Raw genomic sequence first — 9953 nt, 5'->3', positions numbered from 1 at the left:
TAGCAAGACTGATCAAAAAGGAAGACACAAATCACCAATATCTGAGTGAAACAAGAGCTATCACTACAGAACTTGCATAAATCAGGAGGAAAAATTTTAAGTACTACAAACAATTTTATACACATAAATTTGACAACTTAGATAAAATGAAACAACTCCCTGAAAAGTACAAATTATCACAATTCACTTACAATAAAGTAGATAATTGAATAACCCTATAATTACAAAGGAAATTGAATTCATAATTTTTAACCTACCCCCAAAGAAATCTCCAGGCCTGTATGATTTCACTGGAGAGTTCTGCTGAACATTTAAAGAAGAATTAACACCAACTTTTTACAACCCCTTCCAGAGTATGGCCAATGAGGGAACACATCCCAGTTCTTTTTTTTTTTTTTTCTTTTTTTTTTTAAATTTTTTTAATTTTAAAATCTTTAATTCTTACATGCGTTCCCAAACATGAACCCCCTCCCACCTCCTTCCCCATAACATCTCTCTGGGTCATCCCCATGCACCAGCCCCAAGCATGCTGTATCCTGCGTCAGACATAGACTGGCGATTCGATTCTTACATGATAGTATACATGTTACAATGCCATTCTCCCAAATCATCCCACCCTCTCCCTCTCCCTCTGAGTCCAAAAGTCCGTTAGACACATCTGTGTCTTTTTTGCTGTCTTGCATACAGGGTCGTCATTGCCATCTTTCTAAATTCCATATATATGTGTTAGTATACTGTATTGGTGTTTTTCTTTCCAGTTTACTTCACTCTGTATAATCGGCTCCAGTTTCATCCATCTCATCAGAACTGATTCAAATGAATTCTTTTTAACGGCTGAGTAATACTCCATTGTGTATATGTACCACAGCTTTCTTATCCATTCATCTGCTGATGGACATCTAGGTTGTTTCCATGTCCTGGCTATTATAAACAGTGCTGCGATGAACATTGGGGTACATGTGTCTCTTTCAATTCTGGTTTCCTCGGTGTGTATGCCCAGAAGTGGGATTGCTGGGTCATAAGGTAGTTCTACTTGCAATTTTTTAAGGAATCTCCACACTGTTCTCCATAGTGGCTGTACTAGTTTGCATTCCCACCAACAGTGTAGGAGGGTTCCCTTTTCTCCACACCCTCTCCAGCATTTATTGCTTGCGGATTTTTGGATCGCAGCCATTCTGACTGGTGTGAAGTGGTACCTCACTGTGGTTTTGATTTGCATTTCTCTAATAATGAGTGACGTTGAGCATCTTTTCATGTGTTTGTTAGCCATCCGTATGTCTTCTTTGGAGAAATGTCTATTTAGTTCTTTGGCCCATTTTTTGACTGGGTCGTTTATTTTTCTGGAATTGAGCTGCATAAGTTGCTTGTATATTTTTGAGATTAGTTGTTTGTCAGTTGCTTCATTTGCTATTATTTTCTCCCATTCAGAAGGCTGTCTTTTCACCTTGCTTTTATTTTCCTTTGTTGTGCAGAAGCTTTTAATTTTAATTAGATCGCATTTATTTATTTTTGCTTTTATTTCCAGAATTCTGGGAGGTGGATCATAGAGGATCCTACTGTGATTTATGTCGGAGAGTGTTTTGCCTATGTTCTCCTCTAGGAGTCCAGTTCATTTTAGAAAGTTAGTATCACCCTAACATCATACTTAACAGTCCAAACTCCATGATTTCCCACTAAGAGAGGAAACAAGGCAAAGATGTCTGCTCTCACCTCTCTTACTTAACATAATGCTAAAAGTTCTAGCCAGTTTAATAAAGAAAATAAAATTAAAAGGCTTTCAGGTTGGGATGAGAGAAATAAAAATATCCCTAGTTGTACATGATATGAACACCTATGTAGAAAGTCTGAAGAACTTATAAAAAATTTCTAGATGCTACTAAATGAATATCCAGCAAGTTTGCAGAACACAGGTAAAGAGTAAAAAAATTATTCTTTCTATTTATTTGCAATGAACATGTGGAGTCTGGAATTTAAAAGGCAATTTCATTTATAACCACTGAAAAGAAATAAAAGGTGCAAATCTAACAAAATATGTAAAGGATTTGTATGATGAAAACTATATAACACTAGTGAAACAATTTTAATATAAATAAATGCGGAGATACACCATGTTTTAAGGATTAGAAAATTGAACATCTTTAAAAAGCCATTTCTCCTCAAACTATTATATTGGTTTAACACAATTCCTGTCAAAATCCTAGCAAGGAATTTTTGTAGGTATAGACAATTAATATTATTCTAAAATGTACATGGAAAGACAAAGGAACAATAATAGATTCATGTTGAGGTTTGACAGAAAAGAACAAAATTCTATAAAGCAATTCAGTTCAGTTCAGTTCAGTCCCTCAGTCATGTCCGACTCTTTGCAAACCCATGAACCACAGCACACCAGGCCTCCCGGGACATCATCAACTCCCAGAGTTTACCCAAACCCGGATGTCGGTGATGCCATCCAACCATCTATCCTCTGTCATCCCCTTCTCTTCCTGCCTTTAATCTTTCCCAAAAGATAAATAAATAAAAAGTACTAAAAAAATAGTATTGAAAAAGAATAAAGTGAGAAAAATCAATCTACAATAACTAAGACTTGATTGGCAGAGGAGTATACATAAAGTCTAATGGAATGAACAGAACAGGAAACCAGCCATAGATCAGTTCAGTTCAGTTCAGTCGCTCAGTCGTGTCCAACTCTTTGTGACCCCATGAATCGCAGCATGCCAGGCCTCCCTGTCCATCACCAACTCCCAGAGTTCACTCAGACTCATGTCCATCGAGTCGGTGATGCCATCCAGCCATCTCATCCTCTGTCGTCCCCTTCTCCTCCTGCCCCCAATCCCTCCCAGCATCAGAGTCTTTTCCAATGAGTCAACTCTTCACATGAGGTGGCCAAAGTACTGGAGTTTCAGCTTCAGCATCATTCCCTCCAAAGAAATCCCAGGGCTGATCTCCTTCAGAATGGACTGGTTGGATCTCCTTGCAGTCCAAGCCATAGATAGACCCACACAAATATGCCCAACAGATTGTGACAAAGGTGCAAAAGTAATTCAATGGCAAAAAACTTTAAAAATAGATAGTTGGTAATTTAAAGCAAAAAAAAAAAAAAAACCCTCAATTTAAGCCTCATACCTCAAAAAAATGAACTCAAAATGGGTGATGGACTTCAAAACGTGAAAAAATTAAACTTTTACAAAAATACAGAAGAAATGTCTTTTGGGCCTACTACTAAGCAAAGAGTTCTTAGACTTCATACCAAAAGCGTGCTCTATTAAAAAGCAGAGACTTTCACTGGATATGTGAAAATCATAAATTGAAGGGTTTAACTTATTTGACTAATAGTTGTCTTACATAATTTTATTGATGTAAATACTTGTATAATTTAAATAATCTAATGAAATTGCGGTTTTTCAGCAAATGAAAAAGAAATTAAAGAATATTTAATCACAGTAGTCACAGGAAAACAGTAAACCAGAGACTTGTGGGGCAAATATCATAGATGACTTTAAATCTATACATATTTTTTATTTTTTTAAATTATTAAACTATGATAATACATTTATAGGAGACTTAGAAATGCAGAACAAGGTTGCATATAATTCCACTGTTCATTACAATTATTTTTTAAGTAGACAAATTAAGATTTTTAGTAGGAGTTTCAATATCAAACCCTCAAAAATTAACTGAATATACAGAAAAGTAGAAGAATATAGTAGACCTCAAAAGCTCTGTGAACCAACTCAACATAGTTAAGATTTATACAATTTTCACACAAGAGTAGCATACAAATTCTATTCCATCTCCCAGACAGTGTAAACTAAGAGACCTTGGAACATATCCAGGAACATAGAGCAAGGTACAAAAGTTTCATACTGTAAAGGTATTCATACGCAGTCTGCTTTCTTATCATTGTGGAATCATGTTAGAAATCAATATCAAAAGACATTTGAAAGGAACCCACATATTTTCAAGCGCAATATGCATGTTCTTTAACATTTAAAAAATGGGCTTCCCAGGTGGCGCTAGTGGTAAAGAACACTGCAGGAGAGGTAAAGGACATGGGTTCCATCCCTGGGTGAAGAGCCCCTGAGGAAGGCACGGCAGCCCACTCCAGTACTCTTGCCTGGAGAATCCCATGGACAGAGGAGCGTGGCGAGCTACAGTCCATAGGGTTGCAAAGAGTCGGACACAACTTAAGCGACTTAGCTTGCATGCACACAGTATTAAAAAATACAGATTTACCCTGGAGAAGGAAATGGCAAATCCACTCTAGTATTTGTGCCTGGGAAATCCCATGGACCAAGGAGCCTGGTGAGCTAAAGGCCACGGGATCCCCAAAAGAGAAGGACATGACTTAGCGACTAACACAAACAATGTAAAATACTTTTTTTTAATGTGTGATGATTTTTTAAAATCTAATTTTTAATTGGAGGAAAATTGCTTTACAGTGTTAAAATACTTTTAAACAGCTAACTTTCTCCTTCAGAATTCTAAAACAGTTCTGATTTCTCTTTTGTGTTTGTTAAGAAGCAACTTTAACCTGTGCCCTGATAATGACAAGGTTGATGCTTCCTGTGTTTCTGACAGATGCTCTCATTAACATCACTCATACATAACCTTAAACAACAAGCACAAAACATCACTCAAAAGACAAAATGGTGATTGGAAAAATGAAAAATATGAGATTTATAAAATACATACATACAAAACCTTAGTGATGATACCAATTGCCCAATGCAAATTACATACGTTCAAGCTTTATTTTTTAGAGTAACCTTGTCAAAAAGGTGTTATTGCTCTTTTATGAAAATCTCGTTCTTTACTTCTATGTGTACTACTTTCTTATGTCATAGCTTACTGGTTTTACCTAAATAGGTTTAAAACATTTTATATTAAATGTTTGCTGAGCTCTTATAGAGGTACTTAAATTGAAGGGTCAAATTAAAATATACAATTTATTATAGTCACCATGTTACATAAATAAGAGAGATTTATTTTATTATTTAACTTATAATCCATAAATTATTCCCCAAAGGGTTTTCTAAATGTTTTTTGAAGGGGGTGGAGATGAGGATTGATAAGGTTGTTCAGTTGATAAAATAATAAACTTATTATTGCAGGTATAAAAAAATACAAACTTAGAAATAAGAAAGAGAATATTCTTCAAGGCTAAAAATTATTACAAATATAAAAGAGATTTCAATGTACAAAATAAAAGCAAACAAAAGGAAACACTTGATCAAATAATCAAAAGCTAACTCTGTGAAAGATCAATGAAATAGAACTTGGACAAGTCTGATTAAGATAAACAGAGGTAAAAGGTCTCTTTTTAGTATTCAACCATTTAATAGCAGTGTTTTGTTCAGTATCTCTGATGTAACGTGGGGATGACCACGACATTTGTGGGGATGACCACAAATCTTGGTCATGTTGTTATAAAAAATAGAGTTACCGGGAACTGATCTTATTTCCATAATGAGAGGAATGCCATTGAGAAGTGAAACAATTTTCCTGAAAGTTCCTGGAAAAGTTCAAGAATTGGAAGAACTAGGCACTATGCAAGATGTGGATCAGGTATGACTGTGAAAATAAGGGGATAACTGGGAAAATCTGTAAAAGGAAAAGTTAGACTCTTACAGCCTCTCTCATACTCAAGGGGAGTAGATGTTTCCAGGTCACTACTTTTCCTTCTCCCTTTGTTTAATTCTCAGGAGAAATTGAACTATTCACCAAGTATGAGTGATTCAGGTGAACCAAGTGGATTTGAGGTGGAGCACCAGGGGCATCTGCTACTCCAGCTGCACACCCTTTCTTGGACGCCCTGGCAAACTTGCTCCAGCCAAGTCAATCAAGAAATGGAAACAGAGAAAATTCAGGGGAAAGAGGGTTTAACACAACAGCCATCCAGGGAGCCTAGAGTGCAAACAATCCAGATTAGTGCTGAAGAACAGCGATTTCCAAGAAGGGCTTCTTGTTAAAGGGGGGAAAAAAAAAGCAAGAAAGAGAAAAACTATTTGGAGCGTTTGCCTGTGTAAGAAATAGCATTAAGCTTCCTCAGAAAGTTTTTGAAAAATTGGGAAAAGCTAGTAAGCAATAAGGGGAAGGCAATGGCAACCCACTCCAGTATTCTCGCCTGGAAAATCCCATGAATGGAGGAGCCTGGTAGGCTGCAGTCCATGGGGTTGCAAAGGGTTGGACACGACTGAGCGACTTCACTTTCACTTTTCACTTTCATGCATTGGAGAAGGAAATGGCAACCCACTCCAGTGTTCTTGCCTGGAGAATCCCAGGGGCTGGGAGCCTAATGGGCTGCCGTCTCTGGGGTCGCACAGAGTTGGACACGACTGAAGCGACTTAGCAGCAACAGCAGTAAGCAATAAGCACATAGAAAACTAAACACATGATGAAAATGAAGCAGTAATTATCTCTAGAGGGAAAAAAAAAAGATTGTTCAGGAGGAGAAATGTAATCAGAAAATACTATTTGTCTCAATAATGAACAGTAGTCATACAATGGTGATAAAACTATCGGAGCACTGGGTAAGGAGAATGAGAACTGGGTGACCATGGTATAGTAAAAATAGTCTTCATATCCCATAGGAGGAAATCAAGTGAATAATCTCTGACACTTGAAATCAAGAAATAGTTACAAATGCATTATTTGGAAATACGGAGCTAAAGTAACAGATGATACAGTTGAAATTGTTGAAAATGCCTCTGGGGGACAGGACTGAGGAGATGCAAGGGAATGGACAAGAATCAGCTATTTCTTGTTATATGCCTTGTGTTCTGTTATATAATTCAAATTATGACTTATTACTTTAACAGAATATTAAAATTTTATTTAAAAACAGAAGAAAGCATTGTCTTCACATATACATTTAAGACATTCACATGCGGAAAACTCACACAGACCACATCACTGTGCAATAAAAGTGGGAAATAACAACAAAAAAGATAGTGCTCATTCCCTTTGGAAATAAAGCAAACAAATAGCGTGAAACACTCATCTAAATAAACCTTGAGTTAAGAAAATAGAACAAAAGTTATAGATTATTTAAAGACAAATAGCAATAAAAAAATACATATTTCAAAATCTAACGGATGTGGCTAAAATAGCAATAAGAGGAAATATTATAGCCTTTTGTGAATTTGTTTAAAAACAAATTCTTGGAACTTTAGAAATAAATGAACAATACAATAAGTCTAAATAAAGTAGCAGAAAGAAATAATCCATTAGAAAACAAATAGCAAAGTCTTGATCATGAAATCAAAAGTCATGACAAGAAAAACAAAAAACTAGACAAACATTTGGGAAGCCTGATTAAGATAAACAGATATGACAGTCAAGGTGGTTGACTCTCCAAAAATCATTCCACCTCCAAGTGATTAAGCTAAAGTAAGTTATTCCATTTTCTAGTGATTGGTTTAGGAGTGGGCATGTGACCCAGGCCTGGCCAATAATGATGTGATGGAAAGGTTGCTGGAGAAACATTTTCTCACTCTTAAGAAAGAGACACATAGAAGAGGTAGTTAGCCCTTTTCTTCGTCTAGATCTTTGGAAGTGATGCCTGGAACTGCTGTAATCATCATACTACTAGGCCAAGGGATTGCAGGACAGCACACCCAGAGTCCTGATGCACAGGAGACACCCTGTCTCTGAACTTTCTGTTGTGTGAGATAATACATTTCCCTATCCTTTAAGCCAAATTGAATCTGATTTCCTGTTATTTTCAGCTGAAGTCATCTAACAAAAGAAAGCAAGCCCAAAGCTAGGTATGAGAGAGAGAATATAAATGCAGACACATAGCAATAGTCGCTCAGTCGTGTCCGACTCCTTTGTGACACCGTGGACTGTAGCCCGCCAGGCTCCTCTGTCCATGGGATTTCCAGGCAAGAATACTGGAGTGCGTTGCCATGCCTTCCTCCAGGGGATCTTCCCGCCCCAGGAATCGAACCCAGGTCTCCTGCATTGCAGGCAGATTCTTTACTGTCTGAGCCACCAGGGAAGTCTACAGACATGCAGATTATTACCACAAGACTAAAGAAGATACAGTGTATAGCTGCATATCAATAAACTGGATGGTTTCTAGGAAAGTAACATTTTTTCAGAACTGACTCCAGTGAGATAGAAAAGCCTTATCAAACCAGGAATGACAAGGGAAAAAAAGTTTGTCAAAGATCTAGCCTAAAAAAGTATCCAGCCCATAGGACATGTTTAATACCTATTTATTTTTGGTTGTGCCGGATCTCCATTGCTGTGTGTGGACTTCCTCCAGCTGCGGCGAGCAGGGGCTGCTCTCTAGCTGCGGTGCTCATGCTTCTCACTGCAGCGGTTTCTCTATTGCGAAGCACAGGCTCTCGGGGAGTGCGCTTCAGCAGTTGTGGCCCACGGGCTTGGTTGCCCTGCAGCATGTGGGATCTTCCTACATCAGGGATCAAAGCAGTGTCCCTTGAATTGCAAGTCAGATTCTTATCTACTAGATCACCTGGGAAGTCTTCCCGCCCCTGCCAGGATATTATAGGAGAATTCTATCAAATCGAAATTAACTGATATAAAAGGAAGTTGAAGGATCCTAGAAACATAAAAAACAGGGCAGATTCAGGCATGTAGGAAGTTAGTCTAATCTGGGCAGTGCCATTGGGATGAATGAACTTCACTTGTTTTCAGGCACAGTGTCACTTTGCTCAAGATTTAAATTCCAGGAAACAGCTCCTGATTGAGCCAGCTTGGGATGCATGTTCTCTGGAACTAGGGATGAGGTCAGCCCACCTACCTGCATGGAATGAAAGGGGGAATAGAGCTATTTAGTCAAAGGGAAGTCAGGCTCTGTTACTATTAACAGAATCAGGGGAAATCAATGCTGCGTAAGAAAATAGTCCATTATAATCAGATTGGAAAAGTTAGAAATAGTCAGCATTGACAAAGGGGTCAGGAGCTGGGTACCCTAATATGCTTTGGGAGGATATGTAGACTGCTTTTTTAAAGATGAGAGTATCCTTTGAGCCAATGATTCTACTTCTAGGAATTTATCCTGAAGAAATACTCACATATGTAGTCAAAAACATCATTCAAGAGTGTTGTTCACCACAGTATTGTATATAACAATGAAAAATTTGTAATATTTAAGATATTAGTTAAATAAAATATAGCATAGCATTTGTGATATGGAATATTATATAGTCCTTAAAAATAAAATACTTCCATAGAAGGGCTCCATAATATACTATTAATCAAAATAAACTACTTAAGTATATGATCCCATTTATGGTCTTAAAAAACTGTGTGCATACTCAATTGCTCAGTTGTGTCTGACTCAAGAAAACTATAAATATGTATTAGATGTGTATTTAAAAATCCAGAAATATACTCCAAAATTCAACAGTAGTTAGCCACAGAAAAGGAAATAGGATTAGGGGGTGAGAACAAAATGGAACTCTCACTTTTCCTCTTTATATTTCAGTATTACTTGAGTTTTCATGCTCACAATGAGTATGAGTTTTTGCCTATGTGTATTTGTAAACAGGCAAAAGTATAACATTATTTAATTTTAAAAACCCATATGCTTATACATATTATTTATAGATAGAAATGTGGATTGAAATTTTTTAAACATTAGCATTGATTGTTTCTATTTTGTGAATTTATAGGTGATCTTAATTATCTTTTTTGCTTCAGTTCAGTTCAGTTCAATCGCTCAGTTGTGTCTGACTCTTTGCGACCCCATGAATCGCAGCACGCCAGGCCTCCCTGTCCATCACCAACTCCCGGAGTTCACTCAGACTCACATCCATCGAATCAGTGATGCCATCCAGCCATCTCATCCTCTGTTGTCCCCTTCTCCTCCTGCCCCCAATCCCTCCAAGCATCAGTCTTTTCCAATGAGTCAACTCTTCACATGAGGTGGCCAAAGTACTGGAGTTTCAGCTTCAGCATCATTCCTTCCAAAGAACACCCAG

This window comes from Ovis aries, chromosome 1, assembly GCF_016772045.2.
Source record: "Ovis aries strain OAR_USU_Benz2616 breed Rambouillet chromosome 1, ARS-UI_Ramb_v3.0, whole genome shotgun sequence".
Lineage (NCBI taxonomy): Eukaryota > Metazoa > Chordata > Mammalia > Artiodactyla > Bovidae > Ovis > Ovis aries.
The sequence above is the reverse complement of the archived record's forward strand: the minus strand, read 5'-3'. Positions refer to the sequence as shown.